The 25,890-nt window shown below is 42.5% G+C and overlaps 1 long non-coding RNA gene across 1 annotated transcript in view; it reads right to left on the reverse strand.

The window, feature by feature from the left end:
* Window positions 1-4,732: 4,732 nt before the first annotated feature.
* The window catches only part of LOC309371571, a 49,142-nt gene continuing 27,984 nt past the window's right edge, over window positions 4,733-25,890 (reverse strand). Inside the window, exons 2-3 of the long non-coding RNA XR_014169210.1 lie at window positions 8,897-9,008; window positions 4,733-4,797 (exon numbers count right to left, since the gene is read on the reverse strand). This is a non-coding gene — a long non-coding RNA (uncharacterized lncRNA). The remainder of the gene's footprint in view (window positions 4,798-8,896; window positions 9,009-25,890) is intronic.

The following is a 25,890-nucleotide window of genomic DNA, read 5'->3' on the forward strand; positions in this document are numbered from 1 at the left end:
ACTGGAAAGTCTCAAAGTAGTTACAAATAAATGTTACAAAAATACAAAGTAACGCGTTACCCTTAAACAAGTAAGCAATGTCGTTTGTCTTCTTTTAAGTCCTTAATTCAGTCCAAGAACTTTCTACTCTCTGGTCTCAGAGAGAGAGCGATGCTAAGCAGCTTGCTTGTTCATCATCACAGAGTTTAGCTTCTACTGCTATGGCTGTGGGATCCTTCCCTGACAAAGACTCTGTGTTCTCAGGTTTCACCTTCTTGCAGTGAGAGATCAGGAGCTTGAGTTTCTGGGATGAGTCATCGGTTAGCCTAAATATTGGAGTGGAAACATCTGACCTTTTCTGCCGCATTTGGCAGAGTGAAACCTCTCATGCAAATCTTTCATTGCAAATGCAAACCTTTATATAAGTTTTTTTTCAAACTTTGATGCACTTAAATATGAAATTTTATGCATATTAAACATCCATGATGTCTGAAAGTTTTAAAACATCAGTCATCAAGACCCTGGCAGTCTTGACCCCAGAGCTTAGGTCTCTCCCTTGTGAATCTTCAACAGGGATCTGTCATGCTTGGAAGAGAAGGATCTCCTCCATATTTCCAGAAAGCATTGTGAACATCAGCTTACAAAGGGAAAACAATTCCATGTATTATACCTTCTTTTTATGAGTCAGGTTTTTTTAAAAAACAAAGAATATTTTTTAAAAACAATTTGATCTTATAAAATCAATCTGTTAGTGCTGTGTGAGTTTACAGAACCATTTTGAGTTGAAGCATCTCTCTCTCTCTCTCTCTCTCTCTCTCTTTGGTACTCAGAAACCTCACTGCCTATAAAAGCCAAACCATTAAGAACACAAATGCCAGGAGACAGCTGAAAAATTAAGTGAACTTAATATCAATATTCATAATCATGTCAGTTTCACTTCTTAAAAACATTTTCTAAAATGTTAGTTTGCTATAATAATGACTGGTCAGAAGCACAAAGGTTAGGTTAAATCTTCCTTCATTAATGATTTGGCTCAGTGCACCCAGCAGTATAATGTATTTTATGAGTGAGGGAAATGATATTGGTTGGAGAGTTCTCATGTAACAGTCATATCCTGTCCAAATGTAATTTTGAAAACAATCAGAGCCATTATGACCCACACAGAAAAGAAAGATAAAGACAGATAGCTGTATATGGGTTTTTAATAAGTAGTTCACCCTGGGTCTTGAAACATCAGATTGCCAAGTAATATTATTAATGTATAAGCATGTTGGTAAAACCCTGTTATTCTTTCCCATTGGCTGAATATATAGATATGTTTCTGATGCAAATATATTGTAAGTATATTGAATCCACGTTATGTAAATAAGAGTAGAAAATGCATCCATCAAGTGTTTGTCTTCATTATTCCACACCCTAAAGAGCTTTCGGTGGCATCAATCTACATTCTGCCTAAATATAACGTTTTTCACGGGTATTATGCATTATTTTGCTCTATATCTTAGACTAATTGTTTGACACGTACATCGCTCAGCATCGCACAAACCTTCTGAACTTTGCAACTTTCCTTATGATACTAGAAACTGTAGAAGCCGCTGAGCCACAAACCCTCTCTTTGAGTGCTGAGCATGTTTTCACTTGCTCACAAGAGCATTTTGTTCAGCGCTCGCAACCAGATTTGTACGCTTACATTAGAGAAACCTTCCCCTGGGCTGCAAGTTGCATTGGAAGTGGCTTTCGTCTGGATCTGAGTCACTGTCTGTAACAAATTTATTTACTAACTTGAAGAAGAAGAAGAAGAGTTTGGATTTGATATCCCGCTTTATCACTACCCGGAGGAGTCTCAAAGCGGCTAACATTCTCCTTTCCCTTCCTTCCCCACAACAAACACTCTGTGAGGTGAGTGGGGCTGAGAGACTTCAGAGAAGTGTGACTGGCCCAAGGTCACCCAGCAGCTGCATGAGGAGGAGCGGGGAAGTGAACCTGGTTCACCAGATTACGAGTCCACCACTCTTAACCACTACGCCACACTGGCTCTGAGAATAAGGGCGGGCTTTCTCGTTTGATGCTTAGCTTACTATCCCCTTTCTGCTGTTATCAGTTTCCCATGTTAGCTGATACACTGGGAGGCTCCCTCCATTCTACTGCTAGGACCATAACTCAGAGATGGAGTGTTGCTCAGGACTGCAATACCTCAAGGACCACCTCTCTCCCTATGAATCTACTTGGAGCCTGAGACATACCCTCCAACATTTCTCTGATGAAAATAGGGATGTCCCTTTCCATAGTGATAATTTTACTGTTTGTACCCCACACATCTTACTGGGTTGCCCCAACCACTCTGGGCAGCTTCCAAGATATATATAAAAAACATAATACAGTGGTACCTCAGGTTAAGAACTTAATTCGTTCCGGAGGTCCGTTCTTAACCTGAAGCACCACTTTAGCTAATGGGGCCTCCTGCTTCTGCCGCCGTGCCACCGGAGCATGATTTCTGTTCTCATCCTGAAGCAAAGTTCTTAACCTGAAGCACTATTTCTGGGTTAGCAGAGTCTGTAACCTGAAGTGTCTGTAACCTGAAGCGTATGTAACCTGAGGTACCACTGTAAAATCCCCATACAGGATTGCCTTCAGACGGCTCAGGGGTCGGATAACTCCATACCCTCCAACATTTCTCCAATGAAAACAGGGGTGTCCTAAGGAAACACGGTACATTCTGGGATCAAATCAGAAACCGGGACGGCATTACTAAATCAGGAACGTCCCTGGATAATAGAGACACTTGGAGGGGCTGCCGAGATCATAATCTGAGGCCCTTCTTCATGTGCCTCCTCCACAAGAGGTCTGGAGGGTGGCAACATGAGAATGAGCATTTTCTGCAGTGGCTCCCTTAGTTTGTGGAATGCCCTCCCCAGGGAGGTTCAGCTGGTGCCTTCATTATAGACCTTTAGGCAAAAATCAGGCCTTTGGCTGATTGACAGCCAGTGCCCCTTTTAAAATGTGTTGGAGACGGGGGGAGGGATTATTGAGTTGTTCTTGGTTTTTATATTTATTATGTATTGTATGTTTTAATATTGTGGTTTTATCTTGTGAACCGCCTTGATACCTGCAGATATTGTAGCACCTTCTGCTTGTGGTTAACGCTTAGCTGGAATGAAATATTCAACGCAGCAATAGAGAAATTAAAATAATAATTTATTTGTCAGACAAATAAATGAGAGGCTCAGTGGTATATGGTTACCAAGCTCTGGCCTGGCCTCCTGCCATTCTGGCCAGCACTTATATTCCCTTAATCCAGCCCCCTTTGCTCCTCCTGTGGCTGCCTCTGTCCAATCAGCCTGGTTGAAATTCCTATTGGTTGTTTGCTAGAACCAATCACAATAGATACACCCATATCCTCCTGTCCTTATATGGAACACAAAGAGCTATATATTGTTACATCTATAAATGACAAATAAGTAATAATATATCTTACATGTGTCTCAACAAGGAATCTTAATTACCAGCTCACCTCTTGCCCTCCTTGCCCTATTGCCTTCTAAAACAAATGGTTAATCTTAAATTTTTATCTTCAACAGATGTCAAGGATCTTGAGTTCACATCAACATTGAAAGATCTCCTTCATTGAAGGTTTCTAAACAAAAGGCCTGACAACTATATATCAGGAGTGCTCGATGGCGTCTCCTGTCTGGCAGGAGGCTGGGCTCATTTGCCCCTCTGGTCTCCTATTGCAATATGACTCTAAGAATCTAGCATTTCTTAAATCCTTTGCATAATTACATTTAAGCCAATATATTTAAGCTAATATATTTCATACATTATCATAGGTAGCCTTTTAAAAGAATAAAGCCTTTGTAAAGTAAAAAGGAACTCAGTAAAAAACAGCTTCAAAAGAAGCCTCTTTAGTTTACACCCCTCCTTTCACCCCTCCTTTCCCAGCCAGCTAGATGCTTCTCCCATTAGCTCTTCCCAGCATTTATTACCCTTTAACTCTCTCAGTTTAAGAAAGAAACAGCTTTAAAAGATTTCCCAAAAATGCTCTCATTCTTCCAGCCAAGCCAGTTGCCTTTTTCACTGCTCTAATGAGAGGCCCATGGTATCATTTTACTATTTGCCCATTCCTAATTGTGTTTTCTCAGCCTTTTTTATCTTCTATAACATGCAGGATCAGTGTCCTCGCTCTCAGTCTGTAATTTCCTCTTTTTTAACGACTTTGAGAATTATTTTTCCTGCTATAAATCAAGGGGGCCCCTTGTCTAGGAGGAATTGCCAAGGTTCTTTCTGCCTGGCATGAAACATTTGAAAATCTTTTTTTAAGCTCATTTTAAAATACAAGCCTTGATTGAAATATATAAGCTTTGATAAAAATGCAGGCTTATGATTAGATGCCTCAATATAGGGCGGTATGCAAAGTATTATTATTATTATTATTATTATTATTATTATTATTATTATTATGCATACAGAAGGTCCTAAGTTCAACCCTGGGAGAGACCCCTGTCTGAAACCTTAGATAGCTACTGCCTGAAACCCTGGGGAGCAGCAGCAATCAGCACAGACAATGCTTAAGTAAATGGCCCAATGGTCCAACTTCAATAAATAATAATAAATATAAGGCAGCTTCCTATGCCTTCCATAATTCTGTGGAAGAGGCATCAAGTCTCTGAGTTCCCCTGCAGACTAGATTGCAGTGCACTTTCCACAGTCGGAGTTTCTACGAGAATGGCGATAGATAGCTGGCCCTGTAGGCCTAATCTGGCCTGCTCTGCAGCTGTGTAGTGGTGCAGCATGGCTTTGCTCTTTCTCGTGATGCCACTCCTGTGAATGAAAGATATTTGATCAATAACAGAGTCTGTTCTACAAGCATTGCAGAAAATGCCTCCTTGCAAATAATTCTCAATTCCCCCCCCCCCCCGCCCAGCCCAGCCCAGCCCAGCACGCCATTAGCTAGCTCTATGGCCCACGTTACAAACCATTTTGTGGCACTCAGTTAATTGTTAGTCTCCAAATGTCATCTGATAAATTTTGCGCTCCTTCATTAAATGTTAGGGTGCCTTCTTTCCTACTCCCCCTCCTCTTTTTTTGGTTGCTAGCTATATAAACTGTGTTATGGCCTGCCTCGTGTCCTTGATTAATTTTGAGTTAACACCACCATATGAGAAATTTTGCAGTGCTTTGTTAAACACTAATTTAGTTCTTACTTAGCAACAGCGTGGAAGGAACGTTCTCATTTGTTGTGGTGCCACTGAGCAACCTCTGCTAAAGCAACAACAATAAAGGCATTATTATTTTTTAACTTTTTCAGTGCTGTGTTTTTGGAGAAACAATGCTGGGTGCAACAGCAACACGTAGCAATAGAAGGCAAGGCGTTGTGGTAGCGCCAGTCTTTTCTGGAGAATCTGTCTCAGAAGGTAGTGCAGCAGGACTTCTGTTCCAGCCCTTAGACCAGGGGTCAGCAAACTTTTTCTGCAGGGGGCTGGTCCAATGTCCCTCAGACCTTGGGGGGGGGGCAGACTATATTTTGAAGAACCCCCCCACACTCTCCCCTCCCTTCTCCACAGCACCGGATGAGCCCTGGTGGCTACTTACCTGTGCCTTTTGAGTGGCAGGGGCTGACGGTGGCGGGATGATGAGTGGTGCAAAAAGGCTGGCTCCAGAGAGGGGCTGCTTAAAATGGTGCTCAGCCAACTGCGGCTCAACAAAGCCCAGACCCTTTCCTCTTCTAGGCAGGGTGGGAAGAAGTCGGGAGCAGGCGTTGCCGCAGTGTGTGTGTGGGGGGGGGGGAATGGAGCAGCCCGAACGATCATTATCCCTACGCCAATCCACACGGTGATTCCCGGACCATCTGCAGGCTGGATCCAGAAGGCAATTGGGCCATATCTGCCCCCCCGGGCCTTAGTTTGCTGATCCATGCCTTAGACACTTGCCTATGGGGTGCCTCTGGGTTCTACCCTGTCTGCCATGCTTTTAGCTTGAAGCCACTGGGGGAGGTCATCCAGAGATTTATGACAGAAATGTCATCAAGTAGGGGGGTGACATTCAACCCTACAGCTCTTTCCCACCTTCTTGCTCCAAGGAGGTTGTTGAACTTCTGAACTGACACCTGGAGGTGGTTATGGTCTGGGTGAGCCAAAACATAATCCAGACAAGATGGAGGTACTGTGGTTAAGGATAGCAGCTCTGGATGGAGGTGAACAACCAATCTTAGATGGGGTTGCTTTGAAGGACCACCATCCTGAAGATGCTGAATCTATGCTTGGATAAGCATAAGTTTTATGGAATCATTTGGATGTGTCTTTGAAGTTTCTGTTCTGTTTTAAAGAAAGTACAATGGTACCTCGGGTTACATACGCTTCAGGTTACAGACTCCGCTAACCCAGAAATAGTACTTCGGGTTAAGAACTTTGCTTCAGGATGAGAACAGAAATCGTGCAGCGGAGGTACATCAGCAGCAGGAGGCTCCATTAGCTAAAGTGGTACCTCAGGTTAAGAACAGTTTCAGGATAAGAACAGACCTCCAGTACTTAACCTGAGGTACCACTGTACTCTAAGAAAAGTTTTGTATCAATCAAATGGGTCTAGACCAAAATGAGTCTGTTTTATTTCTGAAGAGACTGCACTGTACATTGCCCGGCTGTGAAGTATGAAGGCCTCTCCCTGCAAGGCCCTTTCCACCTGGCCTAGGGGTGAGGCCCACACTCACCAGCCCTACTAAAGAGGCTCCTCATGTGGCCGGGGGAACATCGTCCAGCTATTGTTTTATTGATTTAATATGCTGTAAACCGCTTTGAGATTTTTATTAAAAATATAAAGCGGTATAGAAATTAAATAATAATAAATAAAATTAGGAGCCAACTCCTAGGGGCTGAGGGGTCTTTGGCCCCAATAAAATATTTGAGGGGGCTCCCCCCCCAGTTGATGGGCATTGCCATTCAAATGGTACAGGGCTTACCTGCCCACCCCTCCCACCCCAATATTTTATTCAAGTTGGCACCCCTGGTTCAGCTTTGTGCTGGGATTCAGGCATCTCTGTGTGCTACACCACATAGATTCCCAAGCACGTTATCAATTTCATTTATTCATAATGACATACACATTGAGGCACTATCTATATTGCCTTTCAACACATATTGAAAACCTTCTTTTTTCCTCAAGCCTTTTTACTGGAGACCTTTATCCCAATCTATATTTGGATTTGTTGAATTTGAAATTGCTTTGTTTATGTAAGCAGATAAAAAACATTGGCAGGATTGCAATAACACTTGTAATGTAGCAAGTATTATGGAGACAATGGAGTGATATAAAATATGGACTATTGAAAAATATGCAGTAGAAAAGGTTAACAATAGAACCCATGAAAGGGAAGGTGGAAGTCCAGAGGTTTGGAGGAATCTTTAACTGTGGATGTGTATAGTTGGATTGTTATATCTTAATACTTGTAAACTCAAATAAAAATTATTTCAAAAATAAGAAAGAAATTGGTTTGTTTGTTTGCATATGATGTTGTTTTTAATTGTTTTTATATATGATGTTGCCTTTAATTCTCATATATGAAATTCTTTTTAATATTTTCATGCAGGGATTTTTTAAAAAATTATTCTTTATTGTTGATGTTTTGTGGACTCAAATAAATATACCAGCACCCAGAAAACTACAGCACCTACGTAAGAGTGGCGGGGGGTTGGGGGTGGGAATATTTTCTAATTTTATTGCTGTACTTACTAGGATTCCTCCTGGCATGGAAAATTGGCTGTTTGCTTTTCATTCATTATGAAGTTCAAACCTCTATTGCTTTTCCCCCAAGATCCAAGCTCTTCTTTCTGTCCAGAGTCTGCCAAAGCTCTTAGCCAGACTCTTATCTAGCAACTCTCTGCAACTGTAATCTCAGTTTCTCTGTTGGTTTTTGTTTTGTTTTTTTTTAAAAAACTACTTCAATCTTGTCACCTGCAATCCCATTCAGAGCACTCCTCCTGCAAATATTTGCTTCCTTATCCATCGCAGTGATTACAGGGTTTTGTCAGCCCCAGGTCTTGTGGCAGCCAGCCACAGAGAGGAGGAGTTCGCCAGGGAAGCAGGAAGGATGAGATGCCAGACTCACTGTGGCTCCGTTCCAATGCACCCTCAAAGCACAAGGCAAACCAGTTTCCTCTTCTTTGATAACACTGTGCATTTTCCATTTTTACATCCATCCATTTTGGGGTGCTCAAAGATTGCACAGGTGTGGCAGATGACTTTAATCCAAAGGCTGTGGTTAGTGCCGGATTTACATATAAGCTAAACAAGCAATAATTATTATTATTATTATTATTATTATTATTATTATTATTATTATTATTATTATTATTTATACCCCACCAATCTGGCTGGGCTTCCCCAGCCACTCTGGGCAGCTTCCAACAAAATATTAAAATACAGTAATGCATCAAACATTAAAAGCTTCCCTAAACAGGGCTGCCTTCAGATGTCTTCTAAAAGTCTGGTAGTTGTTGTTCTCTTTGACATCCAGTGGGAGGGCATTCCACAGGGTGGGTGCCACTACCGAGAAGGCCCTCTGTCTGGTTCCCTGTAACTTGGCTTAGGGCTCCACTCTCTTGCCCCCCCCCCAATATACTTCTTCTTAATTGTATTTCACTATTAATAGACTTCTTCATAATTGTATTTCAGTTCAACAATTGCTTTGATAAAATACATATTTTGTTATGTGCAAATGGCTTTAGATACCTATTTAGTCCATAAATTACCATATAGCATATATCCAACACACAACACACACACAAACAGCGGCAATTTGTTGTTGACAAAGGACAGCTGGACATCTAAAGGGCCCCATTACCTTCAGTAGCTTAGAGCCTCATCAAACCTAAACCCGGCTCTGGCTGTGGTTACAGGGTAGCTCTAAGTTGGCTGCAGGTCTTACTTTATGGAGGGCAGTTCTCCAGGTGAAGGAGGGACAGATTCAGCTGTGTATTTCTGGTCTAGGCTGACTTGTTCATTCATCAGTGTTCATTCGTCAGTCCATTCACATTTGCCTGTAATTGAAAATGACAAAGCATTTGCAATGTATTGAAATATATATTTATAGTCATATTTTTTTAATGCATATTCTCACAAATGCAGGTCTTATTTAACCACAACAATGTATTTTTTTTAAAAAAAGCATTTTAGCACAGTTTGTGAACTGAAGATTGTGCTGCAACATTCAGCAAAGTGCAAAATCTGAAGGATAACTCTGTTCCGATCCCCACTTTCATGTGTGTGGTTCAGATCAGCTGGCATCCAAATTTCAAAAGATCAACTTCCTCAAGCTCCCCTTATTTAGAAGGGCTGTGATGCTGAGGTCCAGTTTAAAGATTAAGACCTATTGGAAGGAAACATGGGGGGGGGGCGGTTTGAAGTTGAAGCGAGTACTTGAACAGCAGACTGAGTGAACACGCAGCTCAACTGGCCACTATGGTGAGATGCATGGCACATAAACATATGAATTAGCATATGCAAATGTTATGCAAATCACTGCCCTCTTTCCTGTGCTGTGTAGGTGGCCATCCCAGCCTATGTAGCAGTACCAGCAGAAACTTGTGGTTCATTATTTCTCATCTCCAATACCTCTAAACCTCATTCAGGGCAGCCTTATCACTGGCATTTGATACCAACCATCAGCACATATTTTATAGCCCTCACACAGAAGCCATCAAAAAGCCCTTCATGCAGTTACACACCCTAGGAAGCATGTGTTTTAGAACTTCTCACTATGAGCATTGCCCAGTCATGTTCATGTCCCCAGCAACAGTGCCGCTACTATGTCAGGGCTGGTTCAGATGTAGGTCAGCACTCAAGACGCAGAGACAAGCAGAAAAGTTAACTCTTTATTCAAGGAAACTGCATACAAGGCAGAAATGCCCCTATGAAACAGTTGCCAGGACTGAAGGTCTCCACCCTCTACTTCCCCCTGTCTCCTCCTCCTCAGCTGGATATTTCCCAAGGAGATTTAAGCTATGCTGGGAGAGAATCTGTGCTTTATGTTCTGCTACAGCAGAACAGCTCCCTGTGACCTTAGAGACAAGAGGGGAGAGGAGCTTAAGTACAGCAGGAATGGCAAAATCCTGGGATACCTCTGCTTCATCTTCTGAGTCTGAAACGCTTTCTGCACCTGACTCTTCTTGCTTGCTAAAGCCTGTTGCCTCTTCAGCATCCAACCATTCCTCCTCTCCTTCCCTCTCTGATGTGTCCTCAGTGTCCCACCACCACTCCCCTGGCTCTAAGCCTTTCTCTTCTGAGGCTTCCCTAGGGGGTTCCCCAGCTGGTGTCTCCCACCATTCCTCATCACCCAGCCAGTCCCTGACATAATAATAATAATAATAATAATAATAATAATAATAATAATAATAATAATATCTTTATTGTCATTGCCCCGTCTCGGGGACAATGAAATTACTTGACTGCTCCATAAAAACACTAATTAAAACAATACAGTATAATACAGCAAGGAAGATTAGATGACTTTCCAAGTCCAGGCTTCCCATTCAGGGCCGAGATCGCTCTGGAGAAGAAGCTGTTCTTAAGATGGCTCGTTCTTGTCTTCATCGTCCTGTATCTCCGTCCCGATGGCAGGAGCTCGAAGAGACAGTGACCAGGATGCGATGGATCTTTTACTATGTCCAGTGCCTTCCTATGGCACCTTGTGGCATAAATCTGCTCAAAGGTGGAGAGTGGGCAGCCAACAATGCTCTCTGCTGCCTTAACAACTCTGCACAACCCCATCCTGTCCTGGGTAGTACAGCTTCCGTACCACACACATAAGCCATAAGTGAGCACGCTCTCAATGGCACAGTGATAGAAGGCAAGCAGCAGTTTCTGCGGGAGATGGTTTTTCCTTAGAATTCTCAAAAAGTACAGTCTCTGCTGCGCCTTCTTCACAAGCCCCCTTGTGTTGACACTGCAGGACAGATCCTCTTGTAATTCAATGCCCAAAAATCTGAACGTTGTTACCCTCTCCACACAGACCCCATCAATCAAAAGTGGCTGGACATTGCTCTACATTGCACATGCAGGGACATGCAGTTGTGAAGTGCACTCACAACTATGCTTCCTTTCACCAACTTGGGATGTCAGAGAATTCTGATGGGAAATGAAGTTCATCTGTTCTTCTGTGGTCAGGAAGGGAAATCAGTTGAGTGAACATGATTGGTACTCATTCACATCACCTTCTCTTTTTAATGATATGCAATCGACGACTTTTTAAAACCATTGTTTTGACATTTTCTTTACACTGAAATGGAATGAATGTAAGTTACGTAAGGTATGCTTTACTGAGGCGTTAATAATAGCATGTGAGCCAGAACATATTCCGTTTCAACAGCCCAAGCTGAGTGCTAATGCTTCAGGAAAGAGCATCCTACAATCTTAATATGAGTGATATTTTGGCACTTTGTTATATTACAATATGCTACTCAGCTTTGTGGTACAAGATAGCTTCCCTTTCTCCACAGGGGTGACACCCTGTCAATAATATCAACATCAGCTAAAGAAATATGTATTGGTTTATCATTCCAAACACATGCCATCAAAGGTTCCGTGTTTAGCATAGGTTTCAGCTGGTAGGTTGCAAGCACCATTTTGTGCTTTGTTGCCATTGTCTGAAGTTTCTCAGAGAACGGGAAAAGAGAGGTTATTTGTCAGTGGCCTGTACGCTGTGTAGAAGATCCCAGGTTCTGACATTATCCATATAATCTCCCCGTCATTTACACAGTAAACCAGAAGGAATCCTTTGTAGCTGAGTTATACAAAGTAGGCAAATTTACCCCAACATTTTTTAAAACAACAAAAATTTCATAGTTTTTTTATTATTTACAAGATGGGGTTGCCATATCAGCCAAGATCTGAGTTATTGTTAAGGGGTGTTGCCCCAGGGGAGGATGATCAAGGGACCCCAGAACCTAGAGCCATACCTGGCAAAATTGATGTGTCAGAGAGAAGGCATCTAACTTAGCTTCTTTTTGACTTGTTGTGAATGTTAGGCAACATTCAGCCATTCTATCACAAGATTATTTTGCTGTATGAATATTGAGGGAGGTTAGGGGGTGGGCAATAGCTAAGCCGAAGAGCTTATGCTCTGAATGTAGACACTCCCTAGTTCAATCCCAAGAATCCCCAGAGTAGGAAAGACATCCCCTCTGAAATCCAAGAGTGCCACCACCAGTCAGTATAGACTGAGCTGGATGGACCAATGGCCTGGCTCAGTATAAGGTGGCTTTCTATGCCATCTCACAGTGACTCTTCTACCTAAAGAAAATTATACACAAATTGACCCAATGAGCTTGTCCGTGCTGGGCTTGGAGTCGACGGCTCACAGGACCATGTCACCAACTTTGTTTCATATCATTTCTTCTTTCAAGTAGTGCACAACTCAACAGTTACTGCAGTGGAAGCGGAGAGGGGGCGAGCTATCATTACTCTACTTGCCATCAAATAGTCCCATTGGCTTCAAGGACAAAAGATTTGAAGAGCGTAGCCTAATGGCATAAAAATATGGAACAAAGATACATTTAAATTCGAAGCCAAACAGAAGAACTCTGTAAACAGGTTGTTGATTACAAGGGTAAATTATTCTTTTGCTTAGAAAAGGATGACGCCATAGATGGTGATTCACCCACAGTTGACCCAAGGGAGCCATCTCTAACAATACCATGGCACAGGGACTTTAATGGCAGGCTGAGATAAGGAGAACATTCTGAATACTCGGAAACAAGGACTTTGAAGGGGAAAAGATAACCATCTCCTTCGAACTGAACCTAGAGATATCTGTGAGGAGGAAAACAGAAGGAGAAAAAATTAAAATGCTTTGTTCATCTCATTATTCAGGCATTTCTACCATGTCCTCCAAAACTGTGTGAGACACGCACAAACCATTGAGGTTATGTTATTCAGCAAACTATATTTTTTAAAAAACAAATACTAGTTTGAGAAGGAACTTACGGCCTGAATATACACATCTTTGCTGGAGATGCACAGGATCAAATAGTAAATGTTATTAATCTGTTAATTTAGGGCAAGGTAGGCTTTTAAGCATGTTTCCAGTTACACACAAAGGAATGTATCCAATGTATGTCCTACTCAAAATAGGCTCTTTGAAATTAATGGACATGGCTAATTTAGGCCTATTAATTTCATTGGGTCTGCTATAAGTAAAGCTTAGTTGCATACAACCCACAATTTTTAGTACTAAAACAAACAGTATCAATGAGGCCCACCATGATGGGGGCACATGTATATGGTAGCCTGCCCATATACCAGTACTTGACAACATCTTGATTTCTGCCAGCTTAGGCAGCAAAATCAAGAAGTTTGTATTAGGCAATCATGCATTTGGGTTTGCAGTCCTCATCATCAAGACCAGTGTGCTAGAAACAAGAGAATAGAAACTGCAGTTAACCACAAACTGTGTAAAAGAGCTCTGCAGGGGATAAATCTGAGGAAGTTTGGTTTATGTTCTTCTTCATAAAGAAGGGACATATACGCTATATCTCCCGATTGCTCAAACCCCTATGTGGAGAGGCCATGTGGGGCCCCACTTAAAATGGGGTGCTACATGTGGCACGGATCCTTTCAATAAGATGAATTTCCATATGCATGAAAGAAGAGCACTCACAACATGACATGGGTGGACACTTCCCTTGTTACAGTACTGGGCTTTGATTTGTACAAGCTTGTAATGGAAATAGTTTGCGATTGTTTGTTGTGTTTGATGTTTGTAATGTTTAATGAAAATAATAAAAAAAGAAAGAAAATTAAAAAAGAATTGGAATTCCCTTTGGGTAGCGATTATTTCAGAATGGGTCTACACCGAATACTTTGCAGAAGAAAGTGTGCTCAGTTGTACAGGACTCCCATTTACACCTCCATGTTAAACTGCATACCAGGATGCAGTCTTATTTCCAATGGCAATTCCATTTAGGACAGCTGTCAGGGCTTTTTTAAAGAGGGGGAACTGTAAGCCCTTCTGTTTAAGTGCAATGCAAAATGCATCCTGCTTCATGTGTGTTGTGGGTGGTGGAATGCTACTGGAAGCAAATAAATCACTGCTAAATTGTTGGGGCAGCATTTGTAGATGTGCTGAGTAGCAATGGACAAATCTGTTAATTTCAGTTTCCCTCTGTTTCTTATTTTTCAGTTCCCCACATTTCCACATCAGTTGGCAAAGTCCTCAGGAAAATCACCAGCGTTTTAGTGTGAAGTTCTCCCGATAGCATGTGTTTATGAAATTATGTCCAATGCGCACATTTTTGCAAAGTGTATTTTCCCTAATATACGGCATTTGTGCGTGCTCTTTCCACCAATATATGTATTTTTATACACACTTTATCCTAGTGTATGCTTTTTTTGTACACATTCCCTATCAGGAGAACTGCATTGCAAAATTCGAAGAGGGCGTCTGTGCTTCACTTTGCATATTGTTTCTGAAAGCATGAATGGCGTAGGTTCACCTTTAAAAGCGAAACTGGATTGAATTCCTCTCCCATCCCTACTGCTGAGTCAGATGCCACTTAATCCTCATAGCAATCTTCCATACACAATTTGCATTAAAAAAAACCCTGCCCAATGCTTACTTCCACAGAAACATTAGGTAAGAAAAAAGTCCTTTTTTTTGCATGTGCCAGCACCGAGCCTAAACCTTAGGAGTCAGTTTCAAAGCATCCTGCGAGTGGCTCCAAGTGTTTAAAATGAGCAGCAGGGTGAAAAGAAAATGTGAGTTGCCTAACATATTAAATCTTTCTAGGCCTAGTTAGAATGTTGCCATCTCTCCAATCTGGAAAATGCCTCTACAGTCCCTCCAAGTGTCCCTATTTTCCAGAGACAGTCCCGGATTTACAGAAGCTGATCCGGTTTCTGATTTGATCCTGGAATGTCCCGGTTTCCCTTAGGATGCCCCTATTTTCATCAGAGAAATGTTGGAGAGTACGGTAGGATGTCTCTATTTTCATTGGAGAAATGTTGGAAAGTATGCATCTACTGCCAGTGAAGAGGTGTAGGCTTAGCTATGAACATTCAAACCAAACAGTGGAAGAGAAACTATCCCTCACTGATATATGCTTCCTCTCTCCCTGCTGATTTTTGTACTCTGATCTGGTCTAAGAAGTAGCTTCAGCTTTCTCCCTTTATTTTTCATTGGAGACAAACATTCATTCCTAGTTTCCACTACCGCTTCCCCCACTGTATTGTAGATGACTAACAGAGGAGAGGAGAAGAATCTGTTACACATTACATCTTCAACATGATTGTGTCTCTGGGGACGGTTAATCACCGATAGACACGTGAGAAGCTATTGCTCTCCGTTTGCTTTCCTCCCAGCCTGCTCAGTGCACCCAAAAGTAGATGCCTGATTGCTCCAAACAAAACACAAAGCATTGATTATTTAAGCAAAATTGCTGATTGACTCCATCAGGGAAATATCTATGATGTGTCGTCCACTGCTCGGTGAATCGATATGAAGGCATAATGGACCCATGGGAAGTCAGCTCTCCATACTCTCTGCTCTCCCATTGGACTATCAATCTCCCTTGGACAATAAGAAGAAAATGATGTTTGTCGAAGTGAAAACCAGAAACGTCCCAATTAGAAAAGCACGTTCTGCTCCATTTGATAGAGACAGTATAAGATAGAATCAAATGGCCAGGTTTTCCCATTGTAGGGTTGGAGGGTTATTTTTTTATACAGGATACTATAGTGGTGAGCCAATTCATGATGTCCTCAGTGTCACCATATGCATGTCAAGCTGAAAAATCTTCTTGGCACACTGGTTTAAGTAGGTTTGCCTGCGTCAGGAAAATTCCTGACACATCCTGGTTTTCAGGTGCAAAAATGGCGTCGGGGGGTGTCAGAGGCTTAGTGCTGTCCAGCTGGCCATAGATAAGATTCCAGGCTCCCAGCCAGTTCCAAACAATTGATTTATTTGACAAAGTTCAAACGTACATCTCCAGCGTTTCCATTAGCCTCCTTCCCCTTGAGCGCAGTTGCTCCCTCTAATCTTACTTCCTCCTTTTCCGCACCCAGCATGCAAGTCTGCGAAAACCCCTCCCCTTACTTCCTCTGTGTACAGCATGACTTGTCCCAGGCTCATCCTCCTCCCCCTCTACGTCAGACTGACTGACTGATGACACGCTGCTGATAATCTCTTTAGGCTCTCTATAACTGCTGGTTTCTGTCCTTTCATCTTTTCCCGTTTGCCTCTCCCTGACAGGGGGGATTTTGCTGAACTGGTAAAATGTCAGGGGAAACCTGGATGTATGGCAACATGCTGATGGACAAAACAGCTTCAAAAGTTCAACAGTTCTGGTGGTTTCCAAAAAACAACAACTCAGCAACTTTTGGTGGGGGTTTAATGAACAACGCAAGGATGTCATTGTATGGCTTACACTGAGAAATGGAGGGAGTGGACAATGGTACCCATTCTTTGACAACACCCCTGCTTTTCCAACATCAATAGGAGTTTTTATTAACGTCTTTTGAAAGGCAGAGTAGTAGTTTTCATGTCTTCATTTTAAGCATATTTGTTTTTTTTTAATATAATTTTTATTAAGATTTTCCAAATTAAAAACAAATTAGATCCAATTCATACACTTTCTTCCAAAACCAAAGCCAGGACTTCCCCTTCCCGCCCCCAATTGCGTTCCAAATCTTCCGAATAAGCAATTAAATTCAACAAGTTTTTATCCCATGACTCACTTAACATCAATAACCCAATTTTTCCAAATTCCCATCCCCTAAGATCGATTTTTTTCCCTTCCACGAGTTCCCCCTTTCAAAATTTTATAAAAAAAGAAAAAAAGATATAAAGATAAAAAAATAATTTTACAACCTTTGGATTCCAAATTTCCCTCCCCCCTTTCTCTGTTGTGTTCCTTCTATCCCTTCATCCTAATGTCTTCCTGAAGTTCCTACCCGCTTAATCCATATCCCTCTAGTAGTTTGCCAGTCATATTTAATTACAAATGTCCAATCTTGGAAGGAGTCTGTCTCAAAAAGGGGCCCATTTTTTCTATCTAGATTTTTATATCCAGGAGTAAGAAACTCCCATTTAATTTCCATAAGCTTGTCAAATCTGGATGTCCCAAATGTTCCCAATTCTGTCCAGTTCATGATGTTTCCATATTCTTGTCATTCTCTCTCCTCCTTCTGTTTCCCTGTTTTCCCGCAAAAATGTTCTTTTTCCATGACCTTCTTATTTTCTGCAGAGGCTTGTTATTCAGAAGCAAAACATTATGTCATGTCCCTTTCGTTTTCCAACTAAAGAATCCATTGTTTCCTGTAGTTTGTAGCCCTCTGTAGACAAAACAATGTTCCATTTCTGCAGTTCCCAAGAGATTAAAAGTTACAACTGTTCAGGTTTCCTAAGAAAAACACATGCAATGTCGCTCAGCTCCTCTAGGTGGATCGCAGTAACTAAGTTCCCTTCCAGATCAAATCCATTAGTCCAAATAGTTTGTAAATCCTTATTTGAAACAATTTGTATACAATTTAAAACAAATGTAACCGGCAAAGTCCTCAAAGCAAAGTCCCTGCTTTATTCTTCCGTTTTGACAGCCTTTGACAGCTGCCAAAACTCCCGATGCTCTTCCCCAGGTAGTTTCGCGGATCACTCCAGGGATTCCGGGGGGGGGGTTGTTTTTTTAATACAAATTCCACTTTTCTCCTCCAGCACAGTCTTATAATTTTCCCTCGCAAAGTTGCTAATTCATGAAGATAGAGATACGCTCGATCTTAGTCGTTAAGTCCTTTGTTTTGGCTCTTCTACAATTAAGGGGTAGGCTGACTTCCTTTTTTCCACCTCCCCCGTTCGCTCCAGATTTTAAAAATTTATCCCTCTTTTTTAATCCATAATCCAATTACTCACGGGTTCTTCTTTTAGGTCCAAATTTTCAATAGAAGAAGTCAGCGCTCTCCGCCGGATGGCATGCGGCTGCGCTCGGCAGGGATAGCAGAGAACTCAAAGCACCACGCTTCTCCCCGGCGCCCGATCCGTAGCCTTTAAAAAGGCTCCTTCACGAGCCGGGAGGGCGCTAACGGTGCCAGCCGAGTCTCCATGTCCACGGCCTCACTCTGGCCGTGGTTTTTGAGGGTCCCCGCATCGCCGGTGCGGTAGGACCCAGCCCCTGCCGAGCAGGCTCCCTCCGGAGCTCGGAGGGAGCCCGCCATTCGGCGATGGCGCCGACCCGGAAGTCCATTTTAAGCATATTTGTACCCTATCTCTAGTCCACCTGAAGTGGCATTTTAAAAAAATATTTTCCCCCTACTATGTGTATATTTATATATGTATGTATGCATGTATGTGTATATATATCTGTATATTGTGCTGGCCCAATACATTTTGGTCCCTGAGACAAACCACAGTGCCATGCCTCCCCACCAAGGAAGAAGGGGTGTGTGGAGATCTACATGAGGAAGGGGGACAGGCTTTGGTTGCCAGATACGAAGTTTTTTCAGCTCTCCTTCCCCACTAAATGGCCAATAGTCGGGGATGATGACAGTTGTTGTTCAGAAATATCTGGCAGGTCAAAGGTTTCCCAATCCTGTTCTGCTCTGATGAGCAATGCATCTCCCAGCCTCGCAAAGTGGCTCAGGGCTGGCAGGGTGGCATGAGGAGCCAAAGGCGCAGTGCCCCCCCAAAGCACCCGAAAAGGCTTACACAGGAGCACAGGAAGCTGCCTTGTAGAGGTCAAACTATTGGTTCTTCTAGCTCAGTTCTGTCGATACTGGAATGTCAACAGCTCTCCAGTATTCCACACCAGGGTCTCTCCTAGCCCTACCCGGAGAGGCTGAAGATTGTACTAAGGACTTTCTGCATGCATTGCATATTGTGCTGGTCCCGGGGGGGGGGGTTACCGTGTGGCGTGGTCTGAGTCCGGTCCTGGGTCAAGGGTCTGGGGGCTGTCCATCAAGGGCGAAGCGGGGTCCAAGGCAAGGAGCCGGGCGTGGTCAGGAACTCCAGAAGAGCAGGTCTGGGTGCTGGCAGGAACAAGTTTCCAATGATGTTGCTCCCGCAACCTGGGACTGGGATGACTGGCCTTTATCTCCTATGAGGCCTGGGGCAGTCCCAGCCCACAGGTGACTCGCCTCCCCTGGCCTTAAGGCAAGCACTCATCCTGAGAGAACTTAGTTCCCTCCGCCTCTCTGCCCTGAGCCTCTGTAGCTCAGGAGAGGCTGGAGGGTTACTGGACCCAGAGGCAAGCTCACCGTCCCCTGACAGGGCTGGGAGAGGAGCACCTGCAGGCAATGGGTCCTCGATCACCTTCAGAGCCAGAGCGGATTCAGCTGGTGTCTGCTCCTGAGGATCCAGCACAGGTGGGGGCCCTTCAGATTCAAGCCCCTGTCCCGGCTCAGCCGGCCCTGGAGGCGGGGACTCCTGTGCAGGCTGGGATTCCTCCAATTCAGCCTCTGAATCAGATTCCCAGGCCATCACACATATGCTCTACTGCTGAGCTTTGGCCCTTTCCAAGCAGTGCTGTGCCCAATGTGGTGCTCAAACTCACAAACCTCACAATAAGAGCCCCATGCTCTCTCAGATGAGCGATGCTTCTGCACGGCGGCTTACAATGCAACTTCCTTCTGAACAGACATGCCCAAAGTTGCACTGTTAGACAGGATGACGGCCTTGTGGGATCTCCTTATAGATTAGCTGGGAGGATGTTTTAAAGGGCACACCACACATTACTTACAAAACAGATTAATACCAACAAGAAGATTAATAAGTGGAAGATAAATCATACTAATAAGGAAATGTAAATGCAAATCAAAACCCGAATTGTTCCTTCTCGAAATGCAGAACTCATCACTCAACAGATTAGAGCATATTGATTAGGCTTCAATAAGGTAGTTGACAGTCGCCCTTTCAAATGAATCCTCTTCTCTCTGGAGCAAATTATTTGACCTAAATCCAACAGAGTTAGGCATGCTTAAGCCCATTGAAACCAATGAGCATCGCTTAACTATCTGCTGGATTTGGGCCTTGATCTCTTCCATTCAAATAAACTCTAGTTATACACAAACACACGGCAGTAGCTACAATGCATCCACGACACATCATGTCAGTCAACTACTATTTGTCTGAATGAGAGCCGTATCCCCGGTCCTTAAAATCTCACAAGGGTAATCAGATAGCAGTAGTGAGATATTTAAATCCCTCTTAATTCCATGTTTTCTAACATTGTGCAAGTAGAATGTCTGCTGTTGTTGCAGATTCTTACATGTTTTCATTTGGATAAACTGCCTTGTGGCTTATTAATGTTGTTTGTCAACAGACCAGATTCCAAGAAGATTATCGCAAAGGATGCTTTCTAATCCTGGTACTAGACTGCACACAAAAAGAGAGCAGTCATTGGCTGAAAACCTTTAAAAAAATTAAAATAAAATGAGATCTGCCTTTTATCATTTCTGGTGTATATTGATCCTGCAGATGTTGTGGCTTGTATGTTGCATTTAGAATTTAGTTCTGCTTTAAGGCTGGAATTCACTGGGTGAATCTAATCTGATAGGCTTTAGAGAGAGAAGGAGAAGAAACCCCGGAGAGTCATTGCTTGCCTGTGTAGACAATGCTGAGCTAGATGGATCAATAGTCTGACTCAATATAAGGCAATGTTTGATGGGTTGTGTCCAGTACTAGTCCTATTCATCAACAGGCGCAACTGACTTAGAGAACAATCCTAATCATGTCTGGTCAGAAATTCTATTGAATTCAGTAGGGCTTACTCCAAGGTAAGTGGAGCTAGGATTGCAGCCTGAGGATAATTTATTTTAATGGGTCTACTTTGAGCAACAACCTTCTGTTCCTATGTAAAGGTAAAGGACCCCTGGATGGTTAAGTCCAGTCAAAGGCGACTATGGGGTGTGGCGCTCATCTTGCTTTCAGGCATTGTTTTACGTTGTTGTTGTTATTGTTAATTGAATTTGTTTATTGTTTTTGAATTGTTTATTGTTATTGTTTATTGAATTTATCTACCATGCTATACTTGGGGGTCTTAGGGAGGTCCACAAAATAAGAGTAAGATATGAAATCACAAAATACATAATAAAAATAAAAACAACAACCCAATAGCCCAGGCCCCCCCCCCAAAAAAACATTTTAAAAGGGCATAGGACGTAAATCAGATCAACCCAAGGCCTGGTTAAAAAGGAACGTATTTGCCTGGCACCTAAAGGTGTATAATGAAGGCACCAGGCGAACTTCCCAGGGGAGAGCATTCCACAGACGGGGAGCCACTGCAGAGAAGGCCTGTTGTCGTGTTGCCACCCTCTGGACCTCTTGAGGAGGAGGCACATGAAAAAGGGCCTCAGAAGATGATCTCAGGGTCTGGGTAGGTTCATATGGAAAGAGGCGGTCCTTGAGGTATTGTGGTCCTGAGCTGTTTGTTCCTACGTAGAGCTCACTAGAGCAGTGCTGAATTCATTTTTTGCATGCACTTAAAATTAGCACATTTGACACAGCCAATCAAATAGTCACTTGAACAACCTTTTTTTTAAATGTTGCTCTGCATACTTTTTTTCCCCTGACTACTGCTGCTTCTTGCTACCACTTTCCTTCTTCATTAGGTGCAGTAACCAACCTGATTTAGTCCACAAGCAGACATGGTGTTATCTATTTATTTCATGGCAATGTTACCCATAAAATCACATTGTGTCCCAACTGCCAATAGGATTGAACAGAAGTGTGGTGGGAAAAGGAGGCTGATTGCTATGAGGGGGAGAAGGAGGAGGAGCTTCTCCAAACCAGCTGTCTCCAGAAAGAGAGAACTATTATCATGCATCATCAGAAGGTTCTATCATGCCCAAGAGCTAAGATTAACAAAACTGTAGCTGCCAGACCACCAGACAGAAACAAAGGTCACCTTCTACTGTAGAGAGGAAAGAACTTCCTGAAAATAGGAGCTGCGATCTCAAGTTTACGCCCTTTGTCTCTAGTCTAGTTTCCCAGAGACATTATAGAATGGCCATAGCTCAGTGATACAGCATCTGTTTGCATGCAAGAGGTCCCACATTTGATCCCTAGCATTGTGCATTTGCCCGCACACTCACACACATGCATGCCTGGTTATTTTTTTCTAATCCCACACTAAAAATTGGCTGGTTTGTTTCAGCTAGCTGAGGTTTTCGCATCTGTATTGTCTATCTGCATCCTAATAATTGAAGTGATGAGCTTATCATTGATGAGTCACAGAGAGCTTGCTTGGTTAACAATTCATTCTTTTTTCCTGTGCTTCTCTTCAGTGTAATCAAATGGGTTCATGAAGAATACAATGCTGAAGAGAGATGGTGGGCAACTGTTTCTAAATGCATAGTCCACAAAGGCTAAATAATAAGCAGCAGGGGTCAGCCCCAGCCCTGCGTGGGAGCAAATAACAAGGTGGTTCAGGGTGCTGTCACCCACAAAGTGCAATCTCAATACCCCCCCCAGTTGAATAAGGGTCCCCATAAAGCTTTGTGTGTCTCCGTCACTCTCTTGTTTCTGTCACTTATAGCTCTGTGCTTTCTTATGTCTCTATGTTTCTCTAGGCTTTGTATGAGGCTATGCAAAATGTTTCGCTGTTGTTAAAAGTTTAGTTTAAGGCTGAAGAAGAAACCCTGTGGTGCCCCGCTTTAACAACAAATAAAATGAAAGCTTCAAAGCTCCTCAGACTTCCACAGGTAGCGAGAAGACCCTTCCAATTCTGCAATTCTATGATTCTACGACTTTTGGGGGTCTGTATGGCCTCTCAGGAGATGCAGACAACCATTAGAAAGGTCAGAGTGACAAATCAATACATTTGAGAAGACTTTAGAATTATCAGGATAAAACTATTATTATTATTATTATTATTATTATTATTATTATTATTATTATTATTATTATTATTAAAAAAGTATACAGTTTCTTTCTATATGTATACAGTTTCTTTCTATATAGGCAAAATATTTGAGAAAATCAGTGTGGTGTAGTAAGTAAGAGTTTCAGGCTGGGACTGAGGACACCATAGGCTCCCTACTCTGCCATGAAGCTGACTGGAGGAATTTGGGCCAGTACCTCTCCTCCTAATCTATCCGGCAGGGTTGTTGAAAAGATAAACTGTGGAAGGGTGGGAGAAAGGCAGGATATAAATATAACCAATACCTAATATCAACAAATTAGTTATTGGACGGGGTGAGCTACCGTTGCTCATTCCCTGCTCCTGCCAACCTAGCAGTTTGAAAGCATGTCAAAGTGCCAAGTAGATAAATAGGTACCACTCTGGCAGGAAGGTAAACGGCCTTTCTGTGTGCTGCTCTGGTTCGCCAGAAGTGGCTTAGTCATGCTGGCCACATGACCTGGAAGCTGTACGCCGGCTCCCTCGGCCAATAAAGCGAGATGAGCGCCGCAACCCCAGAGTCGGCCATGACTGGACCTAATGGTCAGGGGTCCCTTTACCTTTTTAATTTCAACAAATAAAATAAATGTCAAGTTAAAAGGCAGGAATGCAGCAGATAAGGAAAACAATTCACCCCCCCCCCAAGGAAAAGTGATTGGAAAGATCTCTAAATAATAAGCAGAAGATTAGTCCCCAACAATATTCATTTAATATGGAGAAAATTTAAAAGGAAACTGAGTCTGAAGCTGTCGCCATTCGCTGCATTTTAGTGCCATAAAAATATTTATTTGTGGAAATGACTCTATGAGAAAAACACAGTTTAATTGATCTTAAGAATATGTTGACAGGATGGCATTTAAAAGTATACCAATAAATTAAACAAACTCTAGATCACACACAGCTACCCCTTGTCTTGGTAAGTTCAAGTAAGGATATTGTAAATAAATTATTACATATTCATAGCTCATTACAAGATCCAGCAGGTTTTGAAATATTAATTGTATCTGATAGTCAACCCAAAGGAGTTCTAATACAGAATACATTTACTGATCTTCTGGCTATGGACAGCAGGTCAGATTGGAACAAGATAAGTCACTGGCAGTTCCAACAGACAGATAGGTTTGGATTTGGGGAAATGTCTCTCAATTTACTTTTACATGTGTATCTTAAAGGCTCCCCCCCACCGCACAATAAATTACTAACTAGACACAGTATATGGCACCAGTCCAACTGGATCAAATATATCCTTCCAAAGGACAAAAAAAATTAGCTTCAGCTCAGTAGGCCAAAAACCTGCTAGTAAGGGAAAGTCTTTGCAAGACAGCAAAGGACGGTCTGAGAGGAGCCCAGAATAGATGAGCCTCTCTAGGTCACAAGATGCACACCTGGAGCACAGCTTCAAATAGGTTCTCTCCTGCATCCTCACTTGCTGCACCTTAGCTATCAAGAAGGCATAGAGAAGACTCTTCTCAGCACATTGAGAGACATGCTTTCTATCTACCTGCTTACCTGGGAGAGAGCTTTCTTAAACTCTGTGGGACTTGCTTCTGAGTGGATACGTATAGGATAATGTCATGAGAGGAAACAGTTCTTTAGGTAGACTGATCCAAATCTGTTTACAGGGCTATCTTATCCATGTCTGCTCAGGTAAAGGTAAAGGATCCCTGAACGGTTAAGTCCAGTCAAAGGCAACTATGGGGTGTGGCACACATCTCGCTTTCAGGCCAAGAGAACTGGCGTTTGTCCGCAGACAGATTTCCGGGTCATGTGGCCAGCATGACTAGACCACTTGTGGCACAACGGAACATCGTGACGGAAACCAGAGCACACGGAAACACTGTTTACCTTCCCTCCGCAGTGGTACCTATTTATCTACTTGCACTGGTATGCTTTCGAACTGCTAGGTTGGCAGAAGCCTTGCCTTACTGTAGCAACCTCATGGTGAGCAGCAGCACCTTTTTTCTAAAACAAAACAAAACCCCACAATAACATCACTAACATGCACATTTTTTTCAACTATAATGCATTTTTGGTATGTTGTTTTAATTAATATATGCATTTCTAGGCACACTTTCCCTAGTAGATACATTGTTGCATTTAGTGGGCTGAAGAACTTCATTGCAAAACTCAGAGAAGTACGAATTTTGAAGGATGGTTCTGTTCCACTTTGCTTATTGCTTTGGAAAGCGAGAATTAAGCAGGTTCACCTTTCAATGCAAATTGAGTTGAATTCCTCCCCAACTCTCTTCTCAGAGGTAAGACCCACTGAGTTTAAAGGCCATTTGTGCACAATCAGTGATGTCATCCCCCTTGACATTGGAAGGAAGCAGTATTTGCTGCGCCACCCCATGCAGTAAAGTATCTTCAACCAGCCCTGACCCCTAATTAAGAGGGCATAGTGGGGCAGCCTTAATTGCCCAAAATCTTAAGTGCCTCCACATGGAATCAGCCACAGTGCATTTCATACAGAAAGGCTAGATTTTTAAGAAAAAGAATGTGACAACAGCTGGCCATGAAAAGCAGAACTGCCAAGGAAAATAAATTCAATGGAGCCCATATTCAGACACCCTATTAAAAGGTTATGAAGAGTAATCTGACTCTCTCTTTCTTTCTTTCTCTCTCTCTCTCTATATATATTCTACACTGTGAAACTTCTCTCTAATTGGGCCTCAGCTTAAGAGAAAATCTAGGAAGTTACCAACCATTTTAAGAACCGTTTAAAACAAAAGCAGAATATGCCACTGTTATCAATACCCCTGTAAGAGTAAGGGAAACCAAGTTCCATAAGGACAGAATTCTAGGAACATTTTTTACTTAATTAGTTCTGCCTTTCCCCCACCTCCCCCATTACCAAGATGCAAAAAAAAGGGGGGGACAATAACTATTATATATGAATACTATACACCTACCCAAAGAGCAGCAGCATATTGCAGAATACCCAACTGATTACGATAAGTCATAGCATAGTGTGTTTGTGAAAGGTGGTGTCAGGGTTAGTATACTGGAATTTAGTTGTGGGGAGACCTATTCATAGTCATCTGGG

This window comes from Podarcis melisellensis, assembly GCF_964234715.1.
Source record: "Podarcis melisellensis genome assembly, chromosome: 6".
NCBI lineage: Eukaryota > Metazoa > Chordata > Lepidosauria > Squamata > Lacertidae > Podarcis > Podarcis melisellensis.